This window comes from Falco naumanni, chromosome 1, assembly GCF_017639655.2.
Source record: "Falco naumanni isolate bFalNau1 chromosome 1, bFalNau1.pat, whole genome shotgun sequence".
NCBI classification, from domain to species: Eukaryota; Metazoa; Chordata; class Aves; order Falconiformes; family Falconidae; genus Falco; species Falco naumanni.
The window spans coordinates 126695387-126722583 of NC_054054.1; the positions used below are offsets into that span (position 1 = coordinate 126695387).

At 57.1% G+C, this 27197-nt stretch overlaps 1 protein-coding gene across 15 annotated transcripts in view; it reads left to right on the forward strand.

The window, feature by feature from the left end:
* Nucleotides 1-1410: 1410 nt before the first annotated feature.
* Nucleotides 1411-27197, forward strand: part of RBFOX3 (RNA binding fox-1 homolog 3) — a 146702-nt gene continuing 120915 nt past the window's right edge. For all 15 annotated transcript variants that reach the window (XM_040582209.1, XM_040582208.1, XM_040582215.1 and 12 more), the window contains exon 1: nucleotides 1411-1634. The gene's annotated coding sequence lies outside the window, so the exon portion shown is untranslated. The remainder of the gene's footprint in view (nucleotides 1635-27197) is intronic.

A 27197-nucleotide genomic window follows, 5' to 3' on the forward strand; every position in this document is an offset into this window, starting at 1 on the left:
GTCCTCATTCACGATACAGCTCTGTACAGCTCTGATGATTTTCTCTAAAACGTTCCTCAAAGCCCTTGGGAGGAAAGACAAACTGTTAGGAGGGGAAGGGAGGGGGGGAGCAGTGCTTGTTTTCAGGGGGTCGCACGTGGACTCTGCAGGATACTGATAATGTCTCACCTGTCTCACTGATGGACCGTGTGCTAAGTTCACAGGAAGGAAATGATAGCTTAACCAGGCAGCAGGTATTCCAGATATTTCTCAGGAGCTATAACTTACAGAGGTTCACCACAGCCTTAACTATTGGGAACCACAAATAAATCATTTGAGCCAAACAAAGGTGCTGAGCCCCGTCCAGTAACCCGGGAGGTCTGCAAGGAGCAGTTTGCTGCCACTGTGCTGTGTAACATCCCCTGGGCTGGGGGGTGTGGGTGTGTGTGCTCAGCTCGGCCGCGCCTGGTACAAGGGACCCGTGCTGCCAGAGCGGCCACCGCTCCCGGCTGTTTCAGGGAGAGGGCATCTCCACTAGCGAGCTCGGGAGAAAGGGCAGAACAACAGGACCTCTGACAGCCTGTGGTTTGCAAAATCTGGGCATGCATCATGTTCAGCCAGCTTCCTGGGGGAGGAGGTAAACAGCAGAAAAATGGGAGAGAGCTGGGAATGCCAGAGGTCTGCTCTTGCATAACGCTCAAGGAAGGACTACAGCTTCCAGCCGCTGTGGGAATGCCCGAACCACTGCCCAGAGGGCCTTAAAATTAGATGTAAAGAGAAGGAAGGGTAAGAGGCTGAGACACGCAGAGCGCTTTAGTGAACCCGGGGTACGCTGCAAGCCTACATCCCAGGGGCTGCCGGCACTGCCTCGGTTTTCCCAGTGGTTGCAGGAGGAGCAGAAACTCTCCTCCTCGCTGCCGTCCCGAGGGGCGGCTGCACCGGGCCCGGGCATCCCCCCGGCCCACGGCCCGGCGGTGGGGTCAGGGCGGCGCCAGGCGCGGGGGCTCCGCTCCTCTCTCACCCGCGGGGCCAGGCAGGGGCGGCGGGGGGAGGGCCCAGGGCCGGCGGGAGCGACCCCCGCTTGGCCACGGCTGCGGTACCTTCGTGTTCGGGGCAGAAACGGGGAGGGGGGGGGAAATACGTTAAAAAAAGGCTTTCTTTCCGGCTCGGAGCTGGGAGCGCCCGCCGAGCGCGCTGCCGGGCCGGGAGCCCCTCGCTGCCGAGGGAGCGGGGCCGGGGGAGCGCGGGGGCGGGAGGTGGGACCCGGTCCCGGGACACCCCCCCCGGTCCCCGCCCCGCAGGTGTCCTCGCCGGGCCTCGCCAGCCCCACGGCGGGTGGGGGGGAAGGGAAGGGGGAGGGGATCAGGCGGGGGGCGGCAGCCGCGGGGCGGGGCGGGCCGGGGGCGGTCGCACGTGCCCCCCCCGCGGCGCTCGGCGGCGGCCGGGGGCGGGCGCGCTCGCTCGGCGGCGGCTCCGGGGGCGGCGGCGGCGCGGGCGCAGCCGCGTGTGAGGCTGCCCGGTGAGGCGAGCCCCAGCCCGCTGCCGCGCCGCCTCCTGCCGCCGGGCTGCCCCGGTCGCCGCTGCTCGGGAGATGCCGTTCGGCGGGCGGGGACCCGCGGCTGCCCTACGCCTCCGCGGCGGGGACCTCTGAGAGCGTGAGTTACCGGGGCGGCGGCACCCCCGCCCGGTGGCACCGGGGAGGGGAGCGGGGAGGTTGCGGGGGAGCTCGCCGGGGCGCTGGGCGGGGGGGGAGCGGGCGAAGTTCTGCTGGGGTGGCCCTAGGGGGAACGGAGGGCTTCCACCGGGAGCCGCGCTGGCGGAGCGCATCGCGGGGGAAGGCTGGTGGCTCCGGGCGCGGCGGAGTGGAGCGGGGTGCGGGGTGGAGGGCCCGGTGGCAGCCCCCTCCCCAGCGCCGCTGCTCCGCTGCGCCCCGGGATGAAGTTTCGCTGCAGCGGGCGGTGCCGGTTCGGGAGCCTGAGCTGGGCTCCGGTAACGGAGCCCCCCGTTCGTAGCGTCTCCTCAGGCTGGGGTCGGCTGCGTACTTTGCCTGTGGAAGGATGCTGCCCCAACTTCTCGATAAGTTTGCATTGTAGATTCTTAACGGATGTCTTAATTAGGTGCTGTTGTTAACAGGAATATTACGCTAATTAAAATCACGCCCTCCAGGTGAAGGTAAATTGTAAGAAAAAGTTGGGTGACATGGAGTCTGGGTTGGCAGGGTGAGGGAGGAGGAGGAGGCGGAGGAGAGGCTCCCGCTTGGCGGCCGGCCTTGGGGAGCGGGCAAAGCCGCAGGCGCAGAGCTCGGCCCCGCTGCCAACAGGCAGAGCCAGGCAAGCGTGGCAGCTTTCCCTGGCCTTGTCCTCTCCTGAATTCCAGCCTGTCTTCAGGAATTTCATTACAAGGCGAGCTCGTAGTGCCAGCGTGGGGGGCTCATGTGTGGGGAGGGATGGATGGAGAAGGCCTTTCGGAGTCACCTGCTTTATTTGTGTCGCGTGTCAAAATGCACAGTGCCATCACCCAGCACCCCTATGCCAGCGGTCCCCCGTCGGTGCATGTGCCAGGAGGCTGCACGGCACACAGCATCATGTCCACACGCTTAAAGGCAGATGTCTGAAGTAAACAAATGTGGCGTGGGGGTCTGGGAGCGGCTGTGCTGCCCAGGCGCTGGGCAGGCCCTGCGTGGGGATGGGCAGGAGGCTGGCAGGAGCTGGGGGCACGGAGTGTCCCTCTGGCTGGAGCAGCCTCGAGAACTCTGGGGTTGCTTCGTTAGTGCCTCTGCGGGATGGCGGGGGTGGGGGGCAGAGCAGGGAACCAGGGATTTCTCAGCTTTTCACTCCAGTAAGCATGACATTAACAACACCGACTATTTTTGGTTGCCTTTCATGAAGGTTTGGAACTTGCTCGCTGCCTCCATGGAAGCCTGGCCTCGGGCAGGGTGGCTCTTGCCACCTGGGTTTCTGTCCTGGGGGGCACAGCCCAGGGTGGCTGCAGGTTGCTGTGTGCTGTGGGAGGCTGCAAGGCTGGGGAATACCTTGCTCTTTTTCGCCTGCTAATTCTGCCCAGTGTTCTCCAGGGTGTCTGGGGCTCATGATGCGTCTCACAGTGTGTCGAGGGTGTACTCCGCTGCCCTGGTGTTATTTGCATTCTAGCGGTACCAGAGGCTGCAGCCAGTCTGGAGGCCTCGCTGTGCTGGGTGCTGTGCAAACAGAGATGAAGGCACTCTGTTCCGCAAAGAGCTTCCTGGTTTCAGGCTAAAATGGTTGAGGCGTGATAATGCCTCACAAAGCAAGAAATTAAGGCTTTTTTTCTGGATAATAGATGGAGAAAGAGCCTGGAGCTGATAATTTTTGTGGAAGGATGATTGCAGTGGGTTGGGGCTGGCAGGGCTGCCCAGATCTGGCCAGTCGTTGGGAACTGGTTCTTGGCTCTGGGGAGCTGTGGCGAGGCCCTGCTTGTTATTTCATAGGAAACACAGAAGGGTGGGGTTTTTTTTCCCCCCTTTCCTTTGAAGTGATCTGTGGGATTGTTCAGCACCACAGAAAGCCTTGGCACAAGGGCACACAAACGCTTTGCTGCAGCATTAGGTAAACCTTTACCAGGGCTAAGGCAGTTGCTTTTGGGGCACGGCTGTGTGATCCTGCCATGGGCACAAATTTCATGTAGCGAGCTGAGGGGGTGGTTTTGGAGCACTGAAGAGGGGAGCTCTGGAGCCCACAGGCCAGCTGGCAGGTGAGCTGCTGTGGGTGTGAGCCCAGTGCCAGGTACCCAAAGGGGCACAGAGGGACCAGGATGTGACTGGGAAACCCCTAGCCTGGCGGCTGCAGCGCTCTCTCCTTCCCAGCAGTTTAGGGACCGCGTGGGGACAGATGTCGCAGTGCTGGTTGTGCTGAAGGAGCTGTCACGGATGGACATCTGTGCCGGGAGCCTGCACAGCATGAGGCAGCGCTGCCAGGAGTGCGAGGCTGGTGTTGATCGTGGGTACCCCTGTGCTCAGCCGCAGGGCTGCTGCGGGGCCCGTCCCTTCCCTTCCTGCTGTTCCTGAGTGAGAGGGACCTGGGCAGGCTGGGAGGATGATTTTTAGGATGCTGACCTTTGTTGCATGTGATGCTTCTTTTGGAAAACTGGCTCCTCCAACTTTCCTTTCCCAGACCTGGCTAGTCATGCATGCTCCATATGTTCCCATGTTACAGTCCTTTTATGACAAGGGCTGAGATCTTTCTCTCCTTTCTTTTCAAAATAAAGGACCTCTTTCCCAGTTGCACTTATTTCTCCATCTCCCATCACTAGAACATGTCATCCTTAATTAAGGTGTTGATATCCCAGGCGGTGGGATGGCCGGGCAGCCTGCACACTGTGTTTGCCAGTGGTGGAGCCCGTCTCTCCGTGCTGCTGATGGTTGCTGATGCTTTGCCTCCCTGTCCTGCAGAGCAGGTTTCTTCTTTCCTGCCCTGGGTGGGATGGTTGAGCTCGTTTGCCATGACGCCGGAGAGGGAGCCCCAGACTCCCTAGCTGCACGGGAGCGCAAGAGTGGGGCTGGAGCCATGTGCTGGCTGGGTTTGGGTGCTCAGGGGGGATGCAGGTGTCCCTATCAGATTAGTGTCTCAAGCAGCTCGTCCAGCATGGGCTGTATTTGCTCATTCAGTGTATAAATAAAGGTTTTTAAGTGTATGCATTTACTAAATTAGTTTGTCGTCACAATTTTTTAAATGGATCAGCTGACGGTAGATAAATCCCTCTGAAGGTTATTGAGATAATAAAAGGCATGAGAGAAGTTCCTTAATTTATTTGAGTTCTCTTTTAATTTACAGTCTTACAGGGTGAAAGTACACTGAATAATTAGTTCTTATGACTGATCTGCTTTTTTCATACAACTGCGAAAGAGAAAGGGGAGCTGGTGGTGAGGTTTGAGACCAAGCTCGCAGAGAGGGGTTGAGCTGGAGGTGGTACAGCTGCAGCCGTGCGGTGCTGGGAGCCTGGAGCTCCTTGGGCATTGCCGCAGAGGTGCTGGGGTGGATCGGTTGGCAACGTCTGTCCTCTTTGCACATCTGGAAATAAGAAAGTATGGGAGGCTGAGGTGCCTTTCTTGAGGTTGTGGAGTGAGTCAGTGTCTCAGCTGGGTTTGAAAGGGGACCTGCAGAGCAGCTTGCTTTCACGTGGGTCTGAATGCCTTTTGCTCATTGACAATGAATACAGTGAAGTGGAAAGGAGACATACTTGCAAGCGTGTGAGCTGACAGGCTTCCCACTTATCAACCTAGAGCTCATGGTGACCTGCCCCAGCCCCTCTCCTGCCCCGGCTGCTGCTGGCTGTTGGCTCAGGGGGATTTGCTGCTCTCAGGACCCTTGGGGAGCAATCGCACCCTGCCAGCGGGCAGGGCAGCAGCCCCAGCTGAGAGCTCTGGTGCTTGCTGCCTTCCACCAGGATTCTACTTCCCTTGCCAGGCTGGGATGCTCAGGGCTGCTGCAGCAGCTCCTTTTTTCCTCTCTAACCTTTCACAGTACAGGCAGGGCCTGTCATCGGTGCTGTTCCAGGGCCTTCTGCTGGAATCATCTGAGGTATTTTGGGATGTACATTCTTGCAAATTAATTGACAGGCTGAGATACCAGATGAGGAAGCAAAATTTTCTTCTCCGTTATTTCATTATGTATTGAGATTAAATTTTTTTTTGAAACTTTATTTTTAATAAACCAATCTAAAGCTAGCTCTCTCCTTTGCTCAGCTCACACTTGGATGCTCCAGGCATCATTGTGTCTTCCAGACTAGACAAGATTGAATTTCTAATGGGTAGAAATAAGCACACAAGCACGGGATCCTTTTTCATGTTTCTTTATCCACTGCGTACATGGCTGCCTGGCACGGATTGTCCTGCCAGTGGCTCATGCCTGTCCCAAGCTTTGCTGGGAATGATGCCATTCCCTCATTGGCATCTCCTGACCTCACCTCTCAGCCACAGACCACAGGCATGCCTCGGCAGCACAGCAGGGTCCATGCCATTTTAATCTCCTCTGTGGGGCACCCCCCTGGCCAAGCCCCCTTGTCCCAGTGCCACCCACTCTGCTGGCCAGGGCTCCCTTTCAGGCTGTGCTTTCCCTCTGTGGCTCTTGCCGTGTTCCTTGGGCCACTGCGGCAGGAGAGCTGTGATTTTATTTGCAGCCATGGCACACAGCCGTGCCGCTGGCAGTGAGGTGTGACAGCTGGTACGCACGGGACCCCGGCTGGGGAGCACAGGGGCAACGGGGCAGCCTGCTGCCTCAGCCATGGGTGTTGCTGTTGCATTTTTTTCTGTTGCTTTTTGGCTTTACTGCTCAGAAACTCTTTCTGCTCCCGTAAGCTTCCTGGGCAGAGGGTGTCTGCGGTGCTCAGTCTCTGCTGCGCTGCACCCTCGTTGCTTGCAGGGGCACTTGGGGCTGCAAGGATGGACCCTGCCGTGGCAGGGAGGGATCTGGAGGGTTTCATTGCTGGGAAAAGCTGGTTTCTCCCAGCATTTTGTTGTTGGTTTTCCCAAGCAATGAAGAACCGCATGCTCATGTGGGCCCTGCCAGGCTGCCTGCGCCCCTGCTGCAGGGATGTTTTTTTTAACTGGGAAACTTAAAAAAAACAACAACCAAAAAGGCTTTTTTGTGATCTCTGCTGGCGCTGCAGTGGGGTGTTGGGATGCTGCCCGCAGCCCCCGAAGGCCTGGGTGGGGATGGTGGCTGCCGAGCCCCAGCCAGTTCCTTCCCCTCCTGGCCGTGCCACGGTGCCTGCTGTGCTGTGGTGCCTGATGTGCCCTCCCAGCTGCACGGCTCTACCCAAGCAGGGGGCAGGTGAAAATGGTATTTCAATATATAAGAGGACCTGGACTCACTGGGGTTTGAGTGGAACTGCTGATGCTCCCTTTGGGCAATCTGGTGGATTCCAGATTTCTTGAAACTGGAAATCTGGACTTTCTGAAAAATGGCTTCAGTTCTGTAATCTGCTAAAATCATCTTAAGGAATCTGTGAGCAGGGCATGTGCATGGCCAGTGCTCAGACAAAACAGATGTATTGAACCAGAGGAAGTCATTGCAACTAAAATTTGTGGAAGCGATAAAACAACTTTTGACAACTGGCTCACCTCCTCTGCAGCCGGGAGAGAATATTTTCCTCTTGTCGGATCGATAAACAATTAATTCTAAAGCAGGGAGCTGGAGAAAAAGGGAGACTTTTCCAGATTTCTAAACTCTTAATCAAGCTCTGGGTAAAACATAGATGTGAGAATCTGAGACCTGCTGATAAAATCTTGACCTTGATAACTGGTTCCTCGATTCCTGGACCACAGATGATACTGTCTTTGCTGAATAAATCCGCTTTTAACTATAGAACTTGTTCCTAGGTATTTATACTTCCAGTGTGTTTAATGTAGCCTTACTTAATAATCTGCTTCAAAATGCTGACCTTTCCTCCACATTTTAATTGAATTCTAATTTCCATTCAGAAGCAGCTTAAATTAAATGAGTTTAAAAACATAGTAAATAATACATATAATTCACTTACTCTTACCATAAGCTGTGAAAATAAAGAATCCAAATCACTATTTAAACCTGCACATGGCACATCCTTCTTGTTGGCAGAAGCCCTGGCATCCTTTTGCTAAATGGGATGTCTTTGCAGATTGACCAGTAAGAAAGAGAAATTAATTTTAAGCTGGTAACCAGAGTCCAGATGGAAATGCAATAGCATGCCATCAGTTGGCAGTGCTGTGCCAGGGAGTTTGCCTCGTGGCCAGCAGCGCCAGCTGGAATCGGCCCCTGTGTGAAGGTGTGGCCAGGTGCTGCCTGTTGCAGGGCAGATGTTGGGGTGAGCAGTGGTGCTGGTCCTTGCTGCGGGCAGCCCGGGGTGGCTGGATGGGTGACTCCCTGCCCCACATCCCTGGGGTGGATGGAGGGAGTCAAGGCATGCTCCTCATCCCACCTGTGCCCTGTTTCCCGCAGTGCCCTGGGGTGAGGGTCTGCCTCCCGCGTGAGGCTGCAGGCAGGGGACGAGGAAGGGAGCAGTGGCTCCAAGGCAGTGATGGTCACAGTAAACCCATCTCCTTTGGCGGATGCTGGAGCAGGGCAGTGGGGAAGGTGCTGCGTGCTCTTGGGAAGTGGTGCAGTGTTGACTGATAGAGCCACTGCGACGTCTGGGTCCCCACTGGGTGGGTTTGGGTTTGTGTGCCCAGCTGGGCTCAGGGAGCTTTTGGTGCCTTTTTCTTTGGGGCTCAAATGGTGTGCGGTTGCAGTTGGGTGGTGACAGTGCTGGTGTGCCATATCTCTGGGTTTGGGAGGCCCCAGGTCACTGGGAGTGCTGACAAACCTTTGGGCTCTGGCAGATCATCTTTGCTGCTGTGACTGATGGAAATCGTGGGTTTTAATGACACTTCCCCAAACAGCATTCGGGTCCGTAACACCTGATGGGTGCGGCACTGTCAGGCTGTGGATGCGATCAAGCCTTGTCTGTTTGCAGGCTGAGAAGGTCTGTTTGCCCTCCGGGAGTTACTGGGGTTGTCTGAGAGCCTGTTTTGTGGGAAAAAGGGATTACAGATCTCTCACAACTTGTGGTTTGGTTTCTGGGCACCGAAGGACTTTCTGCCGTAGCACTGTAGCAGGCATCAAACTGGTGTGAGCTGAACTGGGGGCAATGCTGCTTTTGGCTGCTTTCTGGGCCCTGGGAAGGTGACCCCCAAGGCTGGGGTGTCAGAGTCCTGGTGCTCGTTCCCCTCTCTGGCAGGTGTGGGGTAGGGGCTGCGGCACTGTCAGTGTGGGGCTCTGCGTGCAGCTGTGGCTGTTCAGCGCATACAAATGGTGGATGCTGCTGGAGAGCATCGCTCTGCGCTGAGGGGCTCTGCAGGCAGCCCAGGTAATCTGCACGTCAGCACATCGCTGCTGCCGTCGCCCAGAGCCGTGCTACAGCCGGGTGCTTGCGCTGCGCTTGGGAGGCTCTGGCAGTGCCACGGTGGGAGGACATGCTGGCAGTGTGCTAGTGTGGTCTGGCAGCAGCACTGCTGGGGGTCTCCCCGTGCCCCCCGTGTGAGAGCAGGGCTCGCGGTGCAGCCACAGGAGCCCCCGGAGTGCGAGCGGGCAGGCATTGCACGGGAGGGCTTTGCAAGGCAGATCTGCCTGGGAAGGTGCTTCATGGAATATGCAAATCCTGGTATGGAGAGAGGCCTAAATCATTATACACATAGCCAAGATTTTTTTTAAATAAAGCTATCTACAGTATATTGCAGAAGTAATTAGGAATCCTGAGCTGGCTGTATCTCGATCTTTATAGCAACATAGCTGATAAAGCATGATTCAGGGACCTCGTTATCTTTTTTTAAAGAAGTTTTTATTTAACTTCCGTGAAGTTGCCATGGTTACTCCTGTGCATGGCTTCCCTGCTTCTTTTGCCTTAAGTGCAGCTGCTAGCGTTGAGAATTAAAACGTCTACATTTGGAGCAGCCCTGGCCTCCCCCTGCTGTAATCCTGGCTGTGCTCTCGGGGGGGAGGCTGCGGTTCAGGAGCCTCCGCCATGCCGACCCTGCAAAAGGCATTTTCAGCTCCTGTGCTTGAGCTGTTTGGCTTAGTAAAGCCTTGCCTTTCCTGTGCTAAACAAACAGCAGGAGGAATTTGGAGGGTGCATTTGGGTCCCCGTCAGTGTGGGAAAGAGGCACTCGTGCTCCCTGACCCGAGCTGCCTCTGCAGCAATGCACCTCGCGTGGCCGTTGCTCTGTGTACGCTGTTGCATGCTAAACGGTGTTAATGGCCCTGTTCATATCTCTGATGTCCAAAACCAGGGCTGGAGCCCTGGCTCCTTGTGCGGGATAGAGGAAACCTCACTGCTGCTGGAGCTGCTGCCTTCTGCCGTGCAGCCTCTGCCCTTGTACCAGTGCTGGGAGCACTGGTTTTGGAGTCTTCTGCACTGCATTTGGCTGCTGCCAGGGGTATGGTGGGGAGGACGCTGGTGGTTTTGTCCAGGTGTGGCTGTGGACGCCCCACGCTGCAGCCCATGTCCCAAATCAGGGCTGCTGGGATAGCCCAGGGTGGCTGTGCCATGGTGGCCACATCAGTGCAGGTGGCCTCTGGCTTCTCCTTTACTTTCTCGGTGACCCTTGAGGCCCTGGCAGCCCTGTGAGCGGGTGTTGTGGGATGCTGCAGTGCCTGTAGCATGAAGGAGCCCCCTTGCAGCTACCCCCAATGCCAGCTGGGGACTAGGGACATGCTGGTCAGGCACTTCTCCTGCAGGGGATGTGCCACCTTGGGCCCCCATCACTGTGTAGCCCCCATGTGCTGCGGGAGAGTTTTCCTTTGGTGCAGGCAGGGGAAGAGGGCTGCTCCACCACGGGTGGCAGCAAGCTGTTGGTGACAGAGATTAAGTGGCTTGCATGCGAGATTCCTGTGATGTGCTGTGGATGCACGCCCGCTGTGCATTGGCACAGCCTAGGAAGTTCCCTGCTGTGTGACACAAGGCTCTCACGGGGCGCAGGGGGGTCCGGGGCTGCCCGTTTGTCTCTGAGCGAGGTGGGGGAAGGTGTCTGGAGGCACTGGGAGCAGGGACCAGCACCCTGGAGTCCTGGCACGCTGTACGTTTTGGCTAATAAGGGTCTCGTTATCTGGGAGTTAATGGAGGCAGGAGGTTTAATGAGTCCTCTTCTGATCCTGCACTGGGAGGCTGCGGATGCAGGCCCAGGGAGCCGAAGTGGGGTATGAGATCAGTTTCCGTGGTGATGGCCATGACATAAGACACCAACAGGAGATGTTTTGTGATAACAGCTCTTGAGCCAGGCAAACCCAAGAAGCTGGGGAGCTGAGAAGGTAGCAACTGCCCCCAGCCAGCCCAGGGACTGAGCGCTGGGAGGGATGCTGGAGGGTGAAGAGCCTCCAGAATCGAAAAATCAATATTTGAGCAGTTGTTTGATGGGAATGAGAAGCCATGCTGCCTTCTCCTGCCAACGAAGGGCTTTGATTTCTGCTGGCAGAGGCATTTGGGTCTTGCGGGTGCTTTGCGCTGCCGCTCTGATCCGCTGTGCCGCTTCCCATCCCCGCGGCGCTGGCCAGGTAATGAGGAGCCCTGCGCTGGGTGGGGATAATGGCCATCTGTCCAGGGCAGGGCTGAACTCTGTCCTCATTATGTCTGTCAAAGTTTTGTCAAGCTTCCCCTCCTGCTCCTCTCGGCATTTTTAAGCAGTGGAGGGTGGGAGTGTGTGTGGGAGGTGAAGCCGCACCAGAAATAATTCTGCGCGTTAAGGGGTGCGAGCGGCGCTGCGGGAAGGCACCTCTTCCTGGCAGCCCTGCTGCTGGCCTGCCGGCTGTTTGCCTGGTTCAAAAAGTCCCCTGGATGAAGTGAGCAGCTTCTATTTGTTTGTCTCCCCTTTCTTCCTCCTCCCTCCCTTTTATTTCTTTCTTTTTTCCCTTTTCCGTTTTCCTTCCTGATGAAAGATTTTCTTGCAGTGTCAAGGCAATGTGACCTGGTTCCGTAATAAAGAGGAGGCTTATTAGAATTAAAGCCCAACAGTGTTAGAAAAGCAATCTTTGCAAGATTGAGGCCATGAGGGAATTGTAAATTCTCAGCAAAGACCTCATTTATAGACTGGGATGAAAACACATGCGCATGCATGCACGCACCAAAGCCTTGCACCGTGAGGGGACATCTGGTTTTGAGGAGAATTTAGGGGAGGACAAGGGAGCGGAGCAGCACTTGGGTCCCCTTGGATTTGCCTGGGATCCTCCTGTTGGGCAGGCACATCGGTGGCTGCGCTCGCTCTGTGGCCTGGGCGGCTCCATGAATATCCCTTGGGTTTAGGTTTGTTTTCCTTGTTCTTCCAGGGGCACCCTCCCCGCACCCCCCGCATCCCTGTGCATCCCCTGCCAGCGTGGCCACCCACCCACCGCGGCAGTGTGAGCAATGACAGCCAGCGCGGGGTGTACAGCCAGTGAGTCAGGCTGCCTGGGCTCCCCTGGTGACTCTTTGGCTCCATGCCAGCCCTGAGGGATGTGGGGCTGCTCTGGCTGCTCCCCACAGAAGTTTCCCTTGGGGTATGATGGGTGCTGGGTTGGTGCCAGAGTCGGCATGAAGAGCCAGGATGGGGTATCCCTTCCTGGAGCGAGGCGTGCTGGCTCTGCGGACCCCTCGGCTGGCACTTGCGGTGGGTGCTGTCTGTCAGGGGTGCTCCCTGTACGTGCAAGCAGGGCTCGCAGTGTCTTGCAGTGCAGACCAGCACCCGTGGCCTGGCTGTGACTTCGGCCTCATCCTGCACAGAGTGTGTTTCCCTCCTGCCTGCCTCTTTGGAGCACAGATGGGACTTCTCGTCTGTGCCCGGGGAGCCGCCGAGCACATTGCGGTGCTGAGGGAAGAGGGCTGTGGTGGGGAGCAGGTGAAGTGACCCAGCTGCCCTTCAGCAGCTCCCCTTTCTCTGTCTTCATCCTGCTGGTTTTTTCGCCAGGGCTGTGGCTGCAGCAGGGGCTGCCAATGTGTTACCACGGCTGGCTGCGGGGAGTGAGTGTGGAGCAAGCAGAAGAGCTGTCAGAAAGGCCCCAGAGCTCCCGCTGTCCCTGGAGCAGCAGTCCCTGCCATTCCCCACGGTGGTCTGTTGTCATGATTTGCTGTTATCTGTCTAATTAGAAAGTAAGCTCTCCTGGCAGGGAGCTCGGCTGCTTCTCTGGCTCTAAGTGCCACACACACCTGTGGTGCAGTAGAGATGAGGATATCTTAAGCAGTGAAAGGGGAGGGCTGATATGTGAGTGTTCATCAGCTTGTCTGCCTGAAGTCGAGGCTGTGGGAACCCACGCTGCCCAGCTGGCATGAGGGAGAGCTGCCCAACACTGCCTGGCTGAGGGGAGGGGGCTGCTGGCAGCTGGGGACGCTGGGGTTCCTGCTCAGTGATGCCTGAGGTCAGTGGGGGCCTCTCAGTAATGAGGATGCCTAGAGCTGGTGGAGCCAGGTGGCCTGAGCTTGGTGCTGCCAGGGAAAGAGCTGCCACTTCCCGCGGATTCGTGTCCCGGTGCCTGTGGCCACGGCTTCCCTGCTGCCTTGCCTGCCAGGCCACTGGCGAGCCCTGCTGCTTGGGTAGCCAAGGGGCTGGCTGCACCGGAGGGACAAATGCACGCGTGACAGTGGATCCTGCCAATGGATGGGACATTGGGGATCGTTTTCTCCCAGGTCTCACACAAGTGTGGGGGGAAAATGCAGGACAGTTCAGTTCAGCTGTGCTGTGTTCCCGTGATCTATGGTGTGCAGTTCAGCTATAGCCTTTGTTGTCACTTCTGCTCCTGGGTATTTATAGCCAGCCAGAGCTGCGCCCAGCCCCGTGCCTGCCTGGCGGCTCCCTCTGCTCCCTCTGCACGTCAGTGCTTCTGCACCGGTCCGGGGAGGGCAGCAGGGGCTGCTGCCCTGGTGGGGGCCTCTGGACTTCTGCTTAGGGACAGCACTGGGGAGATGTTCTAGGTCAGGTTGGGATCTGGGTGCTGGTGGAGATGGGCCGTACTGATGCTGGAGGCAGGGGAGCGTGGGGCAGGGACCCCACCCCAGGGTGCTGTGTCACTGCTCTGCTGCCCCTTGAGCAGACAAACAGGGTTTGGAGCCCAAGGTGTGTGTGGGCACAGTGGTGCCCCTTTCCAGACCTGTGCTGGTGTGCCTTGTGGCTGTATCCTGCCGTGTGGCCGATGCAGCCATTCGGTCTGTCCTGCTCCAGGAGGAGCAGGGTGGCTGGGCACTGAGTGTTAGGGCTCTGGCAGGGCTGTTAGAAATGAGAGCTCCTTGTGGATGCTGCTTGGCTTGGTGTGTAGGTGCGTGGCTATGGCTGTGACCGTGGTCGCTGCAGAGCATGTGCTGTTGCAACAGCTTTGCTCTTCCCTGCAGTGATCTGCTCTGATGGGAGCTTAGTGAGGAAACTCTTGTTGCAGACTTTGAAGCCCATAGACGCTCGCTTGCTCTGCGCTGGGGGAGCCACGGCGTTAGGGGAATGCTTCAGTCCGTGATCCAGGTCTGAACCCGAGTGCTGTTTACTTCTGCTTTAGCCCTTGTGAAAGTGGTGATGTGCTCGTGTGTGTGTGGCATTGCATATATCCTGAGATGTGACTTAGAATTTGGGGTGTACAGTGTGGTTTGGGCAGACAGGCTTTGGGAGCATCCTCATCCTCTCCCATCCTCTGAATCTGCTGCAAAGACTCTGAGGCGCAGCCTGGGGGTTGCAGAGGAGCTTCTTCCCGGAGAGGTCTAAGCAGACCTCGGCCCTGCTGCCTGGGGCCCATCGGAAGGCAAGGCTGGCTCTGCCGTGTCTCCCTAACGCGCTGTTAATTTAATGTCTCTTCTAGGAGCCTTTCACTCAGGATAAATGGTTTTTCTGTCCAGAGCCCGTGTGAGTTACTCTGATGTTTTGCTACTGAGTAGGCGTGGGTAGGGGAGAGTCGGGTATTGGATTGGGAGATAGGCAAAAGAAACAGTCTCTGGGAGGCCATCAATTTGGATTAAGCTTTGTGGACTGGGATGTAGGGTAATCATCATCCTTCATTTCGGAGAGGTAAGAAAGAAGTCAGCTTCTTTATGGATCGTTATAGCTGCAGCAGGAATTGCTGCCACCCTGGCCATGGGTATGCATCTCTGAGGTGCTGGAGGAGGGTGTAAAGCCAAAGGAATGAGCTGGCTGCAGCAGAGCACGCCAAGGCAGACGCAGCTTTGGAGGTGCGAGCCGGCGCTCCAGCCTCGCTGCAGAGCTGGGTACTGCCGCCACCTTCCTTCCCGGCTGAGGTGACCTGCCTGGGGGGCTCGCTCGCTGCCACGACTGCAGGGTGCTGGAGGTGGGGCGGTGGGTCCCTGGGCTGGCGGGTGTTGATGGGGGTCCTGTCTGGGGGGTGGCATCCATCTGTTCCTCCTGCCATGCCTCCAGCAACAGCTGGGCTTCCTCCAGCCGTGCCCGCTGGCAGAGGCTCCCCGATGGGTGTTGGACTTACTCTTCGACCAGAGCTCAGCATCTGTCCCCCGGCACGCACTGCAGCGGGAGGGACCTGCCACTGCCTCGCTCTGTTTGTGGAGCATCTTCCACTTTCAAGCCCTGCGACGGCAGGAGTTGCAGAGCATCTCCCCAGGCCTGTTGACAGCAGTGCTCTCCAGGCATCCTCCTCCCTCTCAGCTGCCCGCGCACGCCCCACGGCGCAGGCCAGCAATAAAAGCCTCAGCCCCGTAAACAAGGGGGAGAGGAGGAGTGATGAAATGGAAATGGGGCAGCGGTCTGAGGCGGGGGAGTGTGGGTGTGAAGCCTGAACCAGTCGAGCTGAGCTGGTGGGGCTGGTGCAGCTGGTGCGTTGCCTGCGTGCTGCCTCTGGCTGTGGTGGGGAGATGCTCGCAGGCTGGTGGGGAGGAGAAATCTGTTTTGGACTCGCTGAGGCGGAAGGCCTCTCTTCCCTTTTGTTTGTACTTTTTTTTTTTTTTTTTTTAATATCAGAGTGCTTCATTTTCCAGAAGCTGTCATTTTACATAAACCTCTCAGCGAGGTACATCCATTCCCACTGCCAAAATCTCCATATCAAACACTTGTAACATGCCGCTGAACTGACAGCCCTGACTATACATGCTCCGTGCCTTTACAAAGGGATGCTGCGTTGGTGAAGGATATAAATACACGCATTGAAATGACACGCAGTGAGCTCGCTCTCCAGCTTGCTCTCCCCTGCTCTCTTGCTGCCCAGTTAAAATTTATCTGCAGCCTCGGCACAGGCGCTTGCAGCCCTCCCAGCAGCACCGCTGCGCTCGCCCAGCACTGGTGTGGGTGGGGGGATGTGAGGCGGGCAGCTGGCATGTCACACAGCGTGCTGCTGCAGCAAGCACAGGGCTTGGTGCTGCATGCACTGTGGGAGCGGGGTGCAGCTGGGCAGCAGCATCCCTGGGGAGTGTGGGAGGCGGGAGACCGCAGGCAGCTTATGCCTGCAGCCTGTGGGCACGGGAGGCCTTTGCTGGTGCAATGCCTTGGAGCTGAGCACCATCTGAAGTGTCCTTCCTGCTGCCTGGGTGCAGGTGGCAGGATGCTCCTGCCTGTCAGGCAAGGGGCTGAGGTGCCTGTGCTGAGGGGAGAGGGCTGGGGCACCAGCAGCAAGGAAACAGTGCTAACCGTGCTGGAGTGCAAAGAACTCTTCCATCCCAGCAAAGCACCTGAGTTTACTTTTTTTTTTTCCTTTCTTTCCTTTTTTTTTTGTAAAATGGAGAACTGATGCAAAGATACCTTGGGAGCCTGCACCCCAGGGCTGGTGATGCGCTTGCAGTCACTGCAGCATCAGGAACTCTTGGGCAGGATGCACCCCAGTCTCCCTGGGAATCCTCTTCTGTGGGTCTGAGCATGGCCCATCCTTGCTTTGCCACCGGCTGGGTTTGTGAACACAGTTGCTCTGGGTTGTGGCCCATCTGCCCCTGCCATGGTGCAGCCACTGCTTATTTGCCCTGAGCCCCCCTTGTCTGGTGAGCTCTGGCTCCGTTGCTGGTGGGGTGAGCAGCTGCCCCAGCGCTGGGGATGGTGCAGCCCCAGGGTAACTCACATGCCTGCTGATTCGGCAGGAGTGGGGCTGCTTGGCTTGAAACTATTCTTTTTGCCTCAAATCCTGTTTTAATGGGAATACGGGAACAGAGAGAGTTAAGTGGTCCAGTTGCTTTCTTTTCAAAGAAAATTCTTTTTTTCTGGATAAAGTTAAAATCCAACCCCAAATCTCTGTTTCTTTGCAAAGGAGAAGGAAGACAATGCAAAACACACTCCCCCCCCCCCCCCCCCCCCCCCCCCCCCCGAGTCTATCAGTCTTGCAGCTGATGAGCAGAACCATTCCTGCTTACCCTGGGATTCCCTCCTTCCTCTTTGGAAAGAAGTCGCTGTTGTTGCTGACGGCATTGTAGCTGCATGCTGTTGGGCCAGTCATGAGCATTGCTCAGCTGTTCCCCAGGGCAAGAAGTGGTTATCCAGAGAAGTGTTGGGATGCTGGGGCAGGATACAGGGGAGCAGGTTCTGCTTGGGGACCAAGAGCTCCCGTGGTCCTTTATACCCCCTCCCTGGGGCCACCTTGTTTCCTTCTGTGCCTGGATGTGTTGCGGGGGTCTTGTGGCCAGTGCTGACCCCACGGGACTCGGGGTTGTGGGCCAGCACCAGCCCTGGCTGGGGGTTGGGGAAGGGCAGCAGCAATAGTTAGAGGTCGGGGCCACTAAGAGATGGGGGCTGTGTAGTTGGGGAAGCGGCGGGTGAAATCACAGCGAGCAGTGGCAGCAGTGCAGCAGCCGGGGTTCTCTTGGTTCCCTCCTCCTGCAGGATCTGGAGCTCTCCACGAGCAGCCTAAAATAGACAGAAGCTGCTGGTGTTGGCAGCGGGGGCCATGCTGCTGCGGGGATGAGGCTGTAGCTGCAGAGTCGGTGTGTGAGGCAGGAGCAGTGCTCAGACCTGTCTCTGCTCGCATGACTTGTCAGAGCATCCCACGATGGAGCAGGGCTGGTGCCAGCGATGGGCACCCCATGCCCCCGCTCACACCTTCCCCACCATATTAATGGGCTTTGCTTCATTACAGCCCCGTGAAGGGTTGGGATGAGCTCAGCCCTTCCTGTGACCCTGCTGCTGGAGCAAACCCGGAGCAAAACTCCATGAGGCTTGCTGGCGCGCTGTGGGGTGTGCTCGTGGCGTTAAGTGGCTGCATCGCTCCGTTGGTCTTTCCCTTGCCAGTGGAGTGTGGCAGGGTGTGCACTGGCCGGTGCCACCAGCTTTTACTGGCAGAGTGCGTACCCCGTCATTTGTAATGCTACACTTGGAGGTTTCTGCAGCTCTTACAGACAGGAACATTGACGTGGGAAAGATGAGAGTTGTTTTTTTTTAATGTAATACCATTAAAATGGTTTTTAATTGAGTTCATTTCTGCAAGTTCGATGATAAATTTTTAAGCACCTCAGCTTGGATAGACAGGTCTGCACTTGGCTCCTCTGCTTCTCGTGCAAGAAAAACTCCAGGACCTGCAATGTTTCTGAACTGTTGTTGTCTCCATCCCCAGAAATCCTCCAGGATCTCTGCTCCCCAGCTAAGGGGAGGCTTGGCACGTGCATGGGATGTGGTGGTGTGTCCCCAAAGCTCCCATCCTCCCCAGCTCTGCTGCCTGGGCTGGCACTGCTGCGGGGTGCGGAGATGCTCTGGGTCAGATCTCTGGGGACCTGAGCTTGGCCGGAGCTGCTGGCAGAGGGTTTGTGTTGGCTCGCAGCTGGGGAAGGGGCACAGGGGCCGATGCGGCATGAGTGCCCGGGGCCATGTCGCCCCAGCTGCGTGGGGAGGGTGCGCTTGCAGCCGGGTGCGTCGCAGTGCCCAGGCAGAGTGGTGGGTGGGAAGCCTCTGCTCTGCCTTGCATTCGCAGCTTCTTCCAGCTGTGATGAATCAGCCTTTCCCAAGGACCTGTGAGCAATCTGCCACCACCGTGACCTCAGGTCCTTAGGGAGAAGCAGCCCTTCCCCGGGCTGGGGAGCCATGGAGGCCAAAGGCAGCAGTGGTACAAGCTGTGATGCCATCTGCTGCTCTCACTGGCGGATAGGCACAGATATCACTGTCCCCAAACCTCTCTTTTTTAGAGGAGAGGCGTGCCCAGCTGGAGATGCTCCTGGGAACCCTGGGCAATGATGCCATGCTGGGGCTGGCAGCTGCTGGAGGTTGTGTCTCTGGGGGGCTGTTGTGCCCACTGTGGGCTCAGGGCAGTCCCCACATCTGAGGGCTGGGATTCCCCTCTCTCATGTTGGAGGAAACCATCCAGGAAACCATTCTGGCACGTGGCTCAGCCCAGAGTGTTTGCCCCAAGGGAGAGGTGACCATTCATCCTGGCCCTGGGAGCCAGCCCAGAGCTGGAATGTGCGTGTGGCTGAACTCTCCGCAGGCTGATGTATGGGTGCCTGGGGAGGGCCCAGCTGTAAAACTGGAGATGGCTGCTGCTGAGAAGGGACTTGCCCGGAAGGAGCGGGTCCGGCTCTGGGCTTGCTGTGAGTGGGTGGCGCAGCACTGCTCCGCTGGTGGGGAAATTCCCAGTTTCTGATTTCCTGGGCAGGGCTGGCTGGCATGCATGTGCCGAGGAGGCAGATTGCCTGTGGCAGGAGCAAATTGAGCACAAAATGCTGTGTGGTTTGAGGTGGAGCCCTTTGGTCCATGGCTGAGCTGTGGAGCAAAGTCCCTTTAGCCATCAGAGCTCTGGGGGTGCTGCAGATCTGGGGGGGTTTGGCTGAGAGATGAGCACCCAACCCAGCACTGCTCCTCGCCACTGCAGTATGGGCTGGCTCTTGGGTGAATGCAGTGGGTGGCTGTGCCTGGCCCTGGATGCTGGGTTTGCCCATCTGCTGTCAGTGGGGAAGTGGAAGCGGGTGGGGGGCCTTTGGGTAACAGGCTCAACCAGAGCATCGCTCATGGCTCTGTCCCTTGCAGGACCTGGCAAGGCGGCAGGGTGGGCAGGTGGTCCCTCTGCCAGCATTGCCAGTACCTGCTCTTGGTTCACTGCCAGCTCTCCTGCTGGCAGTGGCAGCTGCTGCTGCTGCTGAGCCTGGCCGGGAGCAGCCCCCGGTGCCAGCTGCCTCTGGGCCACCTTCCCTCTTCCCCTCTTTGTCCGGGGGCTTTTCCCTCCCTGCCTGCGTGCGTTACTAGAGGAGTGCTGGTGTTGGAGGGCAGGAGACCCGAGAGCACAGGCGAGGGGAGCTGGGGCTGGGCAGAGGGGTTGGTCAGGCTGTGGGCTCCCACTGTGAACGATGGAGGGAAGATGGTCTCTGCAGGCAGAGTTCATGAACGTTCATCACTGGCGATGGGAAGTTTTTGTACGTGCTGATTAACTGCCTCCCTCTGATGTGACATGGCAAGATAAAATACGAGCGACTGCATTCTTTGACTTAAAACTTAATTAAAACTATATATAAAAAATGTAAGACCCTAGGCTTAATAAAACCTGATAAAATTATACTAATACACTTCAATTTCAATCCAAGGCTCCCTGATGGAAGAGCATGAGAGGCTGAACCCATAACTAGATTAGAAACACCTCCTATGCAGTATTTATGGTGCTGTCCTGCTTGAGATGCATGGCCTCTGAGGAAGACTCTGGCACTGTGATGAAGAGGAGTTGTCAGCCCAGCTTACATGAGAACAAGAGAGAGGGCAAGATCAAACAGGCATGCTCCTGGCAGGGAGAGAGGGACTCTGGGGCTGTGCCGGCCCCTGGAGGGCGAGCTCAAGGAGGGTGGGATGCTGCTCCCCCCCCTGCACTGCCATGCCCTGGGGATGTCTCTGTACCCCAGCCCTGCTTGTGCCGCCTGGTGTTGCCACAATCCCTGTCTGCGACGCCGGTGGCCCAGCAGCCATTTGTTGGGGCGAAGGGAAAGGTCACGAGCTCTGGTGGGTGGGTTCTGCCCGCGGGCTCCTGACAGCTGCTGATAGCTGCTGGCCGTTTTGCCTGTGCGGGGTGATTTATTGATGAGATGCTGCGTGTTGGATTAGAGGCTTAGAGCCAGAGCCCTGCAATTAGGAGTGGAGAAAATGAGCGTGTTAGTTCACTGCGCAGGAGTGTGGCCATCCTGGCGGGGAAGGTAGTGGTCGAGCTGCTGTGGAGGTGCCCCTCTGCTCCAGGCAGAAATCACCAGGAACACCCAGTCCCCTGGCACAGCCCGGAGCATCCCTGCAGCTGCTGGAAGTGCTCACTCAGCCTTACTCTGCTGGCCCCACGTCCCCAGAATTTCACTTTTGGGCACAAATGGGTTTGTGTCAGCGGAGGGGTTTGTGCCTGGGGCAGGTGTCACCTCACGCTGTTTGCTGTGGTTTGGGGTTGCTGGTGGGGCTCAGTGTAGCTCAGCCAGCTGCAATGCCACCTCAGTGACGCGGGAAGCAGCTCTGGTAGACTGCTAATGTGGAGCATAAATCGTGGTGGAGACAGGGTAGGTCAGAGGAGGGAGGCAGGACCAGTAAAGCATTGCGGTCAATGAGACTCCATCTTTAGAGGAGAAACCTGGTTCTAATTACAGAGTGAAGGAAAAACACGCAGCGATGCTTTACAGGGACGTCAGCCATGGGAGTGCTGCCTTGTGCTGCCAAGCTGCTGCTGGAGCAGCCTTGCCCATGCCCCACTGCCCACCAGGACACCCTGCGCAGCCAGTGCCACAGGCTCTGGCGTCCTCACCTGCTGCATCGGCTAATGCTGCCTCTGTGTCCCTGGCTTGCTGGCTCTCTCCCTGCTACAGTGGGTTTTGGGGGACAAGACTGCTTTTTGACGTGTTTGCACACAGCCTGGAGCGATGTGCTTCTTGGGGTCTGCAGTGACTGCAGCCAGTGGAGCCGGGGGCATTTCTGCTGCCTTTGGTTCCTTAGATTGCATGTAAATCCATTGGAACAGCCCAGATTTTTCTTGGCCAAGGCTGATGCACACCCTGCATCGGATGGGATGCTGAGCATGGCAGGGCCCCGGTGTGCGGTGGGGGCCAGAGCTGTCTGTTGGGGCTGGGGGCTGCTGTGACCATGGAGGGCTCTGTGCCCATCTCCTTGCCCAGGGGCTGTAGCTGCAGCTGCCCCCGCTGTTCCCTCCCCTCCTCTCCCTTCCAGGTGACTGGACGCACATCTCCGGGGAGCACTGATGTGTGTTGGTGTTTCTCCAAGGCAGCGGCAGCCTCCGCTCCTCCAGCAGCAAGTGGCCTGGCTTGACCCCGTGTGCTGGGGAAACAGGGGGCAGCGAGGTGGGTGCTGGGCTGGCAGCGAGCCCCTTCCCAGGCAGGGGGGCACCTGGCAGGCAGCAGCAGCAGCAAGGTCCCATCCCCTTGCCCCCCTTTCCAGGTCCCTGGGGAGCTCAAAGTAAGGAGCAGAAGGAGAAGGGCTGGGTGCTGGTGAGCCAGTGCATGTCTCTGGCCACCCTGCTTCCCTCCTTCCCCAGGCTTGGCCCCCGGGTTGCTCCCGTGCTGTCCCTCTCCCCGGCCTCACGCGGGGATGGCGGTGCACAGTGCTCCATGGAGCTGTATTTTCAGAGACTGTGGGGGATGTCGTGTGTGTAAAATTAGCACTGCCTTGTTAGTCCTTTTCAGGCTAATTCGGAGTGAAATGCTTTAGCAGCGGTGGGCTGATTGTATCAGGAGAACAAGAACTAATTAAATTCACTCTGACCATCAAGCGGTAAATTATTTATACCCAGACAGATGCAATCTAATCTGTAGCATCCAGCCCCACTGAACTTGCATCCTCCTTGGTTCGGGGTGAGGAGCAGATTAAATGTGCAGAGGGGCAAAGGGGGGGCAGCAGGAGGGTGAGGTGGGGGCGGACTGAGGGCAGCCAGGGAAAGCAGATTTGTTTTCCCTTCTGGTGCCAGCACTGCTGTGGGGCCCCTCTGCCAGCACCGTGGCCCCTGGCCCGGGCTGGGGGGCTGGGGGGCTGGGCTGTGCCGGCAGCAGCTGGAAGAAGAAACTGGGTGTCCCCCAACATGGCCCATGTTCCTCCCTCGCGAGGAGCTGGCATCAGACCACCACTGTCGGCCAGGGCGGTGGGACAGTGGGGACTGGCCTTTGCCAACATCAGCAGGGGGGTGCGGGAGTCATCCTCCTCCTCATCCTGGGGAGGAAGGCCGAGCACCGTGCAGAGGTGAGGGCAGGGCAGATTTTCTGCTGCTGTATCTTAGTCCCCATGCTGCCGTGCCATCTCCATCGCTCCCATCCTGTATCTCCCCCAGGCCCCGCGGCCGCAGGCAGGACAGGCAGCTCAGCTCAGGGCAGACACTTGAGAGGTGTTATCATCTCCTTAAGGATTTATTTTTTTTTTGTTATCTGACCCCGGTGCCTGATTAGATCATTCTTGCATCTCAGTGGTAACTCGAGCTTTGACTGCTTAAAAGCTGCAGTTCACTCTAATTACTATTGAGCCGAGATCCCTCTTCTCTCGAATCGAAAGGAAGAAGTGAAAAATCGTTTGCTGATCCTTCAGGGGGTTGTAAAGGATTCCAGCAACCTGGGAAACTGCTCTGGTTGGGGCTGGTTAAAACAGTGTGTTAAAAATTATCTGGTCGTTATTTACATTGAAGGGACACCAGGAACTAATTGCAGAGCAGCCGGGACCTTGCGTTGCGGGGGTGGTCCTCGCCATTCGAGGGGCTGGGCAGGATGAGCAGTGCTGGGTTTGTGTGCTTTCTGAGCAGGGGAGCAGCCAGGCAGGCACCCAGGGCAGCATCTTCCCCAGGAGCTGCCCTGCTGCTCCTGCAGCCACGGGGGTGGGAGAGGAACAGCTCCTCTGGAGATGATTTTGGCCTCTCGCTGCTTTTATTAAGGTGTTTAAGCACAGGTCGGCTGTTAACCAGTCGGTGCCCGTATGGGCTGAGTTTCTCCGGTGTGCCAGGCTGGAGCAGAGCTTGCTTCAGGGCTGCCCACTAATTCTTCCCAATAAGAGGAAGCACAGGCAGGCTCCAGGGCTTGCACCTTGTTTGCATGCAGTGCTCAATCACTTTGAACTGGTACTTTCCACAATAAATTTATTTTTCTGTAATACTTGAGTTAAAGGCGCAGGCAAGAGGCTCTGACAACACGACGTGTCGCAAAGCCCCATCAGCGGGTATGAGCCGGCAGCATGCTCCTCTCCTCTCCAGCTGTGCTGCATTTTGGGACGGTTGAGCCCAAATGGTGTTTGCATTTGCACCGGTGATTAATCTCTGTAGCAGGGGAGGGAACTCCTATTATGAATCAGGCTCATAACTCTCGGCACACATATTTCCAAAGCCCTGTTGAACTATTAATCCTCCCGGCTCCCTGGGGTAGGGAGGATGGAGGAGGAAATGTCACCTTGTGGCAGGAGAGCTGTGATAGGCAGCCAAGCCAGCCAGCTCTGTCTTGGAGATGGCTCCTGGTCTCCAGATCACTCCAATGGACCATGTGGCCTCACAATTGATTTGAAAAGGAAAAAAAAAAGGCAACTGCTTAGCTCTGGCTTTGCTGCTGCTGAGAGGACAGATTTGCCTGCTGGCAGCTATCTACCATTAAATGGATGAGCTATTCAAGTGTGGGTTATGGATTTAGGATCAGCCTGACTGTGCTGGAGAAGACACACGATGCTGAGCCCAGATGGATGTATGGTCCGGGATGGGGGCCCGGGGGGAGCTGACACGCTCTTTTCGGTAGCAGCAGAAGGTGGAATGGAGGAACCTTCACCAGGAGCAGATAACCTTGCAAGGGCGAGAAGCTTCTCCAACTTCTTCTGTCTGCGTCTGTGGGCAGCTTGGCTGGGTCCCCTCCTGGCTGCATGTGAGGGACACTCAGGGGGAGAGCAGGGGACGTGCGGCAGCCTCCACAGGCAGAAGGGCTGAAAGCAGAGCAAGAAAAGCAAGCCCAGGTTTTGGCTTGTGGCTGAATTCGGTGACAGGAGGTTGATTAAACAGGTTCTGCTGGGAGGAGGGAATTGGGAATTTCCCTCTGGGTTTGGGGAAATTGGCTGGAAGGGATCATGGGCTGCACATGTGGCAGTGCTGGAGGAGAGAGGCTTGGACGTGTTGGGCCGTGGGGCTGGGGCTGCTTCGTCCCTGCGACTTGCTGCGCCACGGTGCCATGGTTGCGCAGCACCGTCTGCAGACCCGCCATGGAGCTGAGAGGGTGAGCTCCTGGTGAGCTCCCGGCTTCCTCCATGCCCCTTCCCCATGGCGAGCGTGTTGCACCTTTGCAGCCTGTCAGCAGGGCAGTGCTGGCAGCCAGGTGTGTGAGCAGCTTGCCGGGGTGGCTGGCCAGTGCCACCACTGTCCTTCTCCCTGTTGGGCAGCACTGGGAGAGGAGCCTTGCTTGGCTTGAATGTTTCAGAGTCTGGGAGCAGTTTCCAGGCTGCAAATATCCCTTTCCAGCCCCAAAGCTGCCACAAAAGCCCTTGCTGCTCTTGCGGGCAGCCAGCACACATGGCTTGGCATCCATGGAAACAGTGTGGCAGTGTGGGAGCGAGCTGGACCTGCTCCTGCCCGGCTGACAGCCGGCAAGGAGAGGGACCTGATTTTTTGCTTTTGGTTCACAAGGATCACTTGTACATTGAGCAGCCAGAACACAAAGCAGTAGGAAGGTGTCTTCCCGGTGCTGCTCCAAACAGGGTGGGATGCAGTATGCCCACAGCCTGGGGATGCACCCGTGGTCCCAGTGCTGCTGTCTCTCATCCCTCCAGCCCACAAGTGCTGCTGGGTGCAGGCAGCGGGTGGAGTCCGGCCCGGCATTGCTAGCATCATTCAATAAACGCAAGCATTTTAAATTTTTTTATTTTTATTTTCAATTTTTGACATTGTTCCTTAACCCCTCTATCGCAGCCCTTGTTAAGCTGTTAAATCACTCCATTTATTTAGTACGAGCATTGCTGAGAGCTCATTTTTATCTTGGTGAAAACCAGACTTGCTCATGGGCACGTAATGAAATTGTATAAATATACCCTTAGCTGGGAATCTAATTTATTTTTCCTGTTCATTATGGGGTAGAAGGCCATTATGAGATCTATAACTTTTTTTTTCCCCAGTGCTGGAATTGAAGGGCTGGTGCGGGCTCTTTTTATACTGATGATTTCGTCCTGATTCAATTTAAAGCTGGTTAGAACTCAAATACTGTAGCATAATTGACAAAGATCAGTGTGGGTTGTAATGCTAATGTCTTGTCTGCGGCGGCCGGCAGCAGCACTGGGCGAAGGCAGGTTGGAAACCACAGGACAAGTGGCTGGGTCGTGGTGTGCCCGGGATGGCAGAGTGGGGCCAAGCTGCTGGGAGCGGCACATCTGCGAGCATCCCTGCCGAGTCTGGGAGTGTGGAGCCTGGCTTGCCCCATGCTGTGGGGAGCAGCGGTGGGCCAGCCCCGGGGTCAGCAGGATGTGAGTCTGTCCATTTGTCCATCAGCAGGATTGATTTTTGACTGTATTGATATTGCTATAAAGTCATGTTTATAGAGCTATAATTAAGCGGGGCCATTTAGCAGGCAGTGTTAAGTGCTAAGCAGATTTATGGCACGGTTCAGCCTTCTGCGGTGTTATATTTCACCATGAAGTACACCAGGTTTTTATGTGTTCTGCGATTGTGTTCCTTTGACAGTGATTAGTATAATGGGGGTTTCCGGGGTCGTGTTGCCAAGCTAAGGAAACAGCAATTATGGTCCTGCTGCAGTATCAACTTAATTGCATCCATTTGCAAGTGACACAAGCCTGGGTGCACGGGAGCAGCTGGTGGGGCGAGCCATGGCCACCCCATGCCCGCTGGCCCCATCCTGCCCCTGACCGGCGGATGCTGCTTGCTAGGGTTCTGCAGATCTGTCATCGAGCAGAAGGAAGGGTATCTCCCATTCAGGTGCACCATGTTGCTGCCCAGCACTGGGTGGTTGCGATGGGCTCCTGTACACACTTGGCTGGAGCAAAGTCACTGCTGCCAGGGTGCCAGTGGACTCAGGTCCAGCTAGTCTTGCACCTGGGACTGCTGGTGCCAGGGCAATGGGGTGGGAGAGCCCACGGGAACAGGCTTCTCCTTGGGGGTGGCAGTAGCAGCAGCTGCCCCAGGGGCTGGCGGTGCTTCTCTGGCGTCACCCGTGGCTGTGTTTCAGCCTTGCTCGCTTCCATCGCGTGACCCGAGCTTGCCGCTGGTGAGCAGCGGTGGGGCCATGAGGTTGCTGGTACCCCTGGAGGGTCACACGTCTTTCCCCCACGCTTGGGAGCTGCATGGCCAGGGGATGAGCAGGCCAAACACTGCAGGCAGAGCGGGAGAGGGGAGCAAACAGATCAGAGGGTGAAAGTGCCACCGGTGAATTTGCAGCAGTGCAATTAGAGCTAACCTTGGCATGCACTTGTCAGCCTTTCCTTTGAACTCTCTCCCCCAGCGGCTTTCCTGAGATCTAGAGATTTATTGGCTCTGCTGTTTGCCATTCTGATAAGTTGCAGTGAGGTTTTGCAGAGTGGTTAATAGAAACCCAGCAAAGGCTGTGGAAGAGCCTTTCCTGAGCATCGGGAATTCCTGTGCCCTTCTGTGGGCAGGTCCCATCCTTTAGCAGGGCATGGGAAGCACCTGGGGGTGCTGGGGAGTGCAAGGGGCCAAGCCCAGCCATGCCTGTGGGTAGTGGGGCTGGCCATCATGTGTGGGGGGCTTAGCAACCTGCCTGCCCAGGAGCAACTGGAGGGAAGTGGCTCTGCTGGAGCTGGGCAGGGTGGGGATGCGTGTCCTGCTGTGGGACGCCAGTCCCTTGCCTGCTGACCTAGAAACAGTGAAGTATCATGCGAGACTCATGGATGCTCTGCCACAAGTGCAGTGATC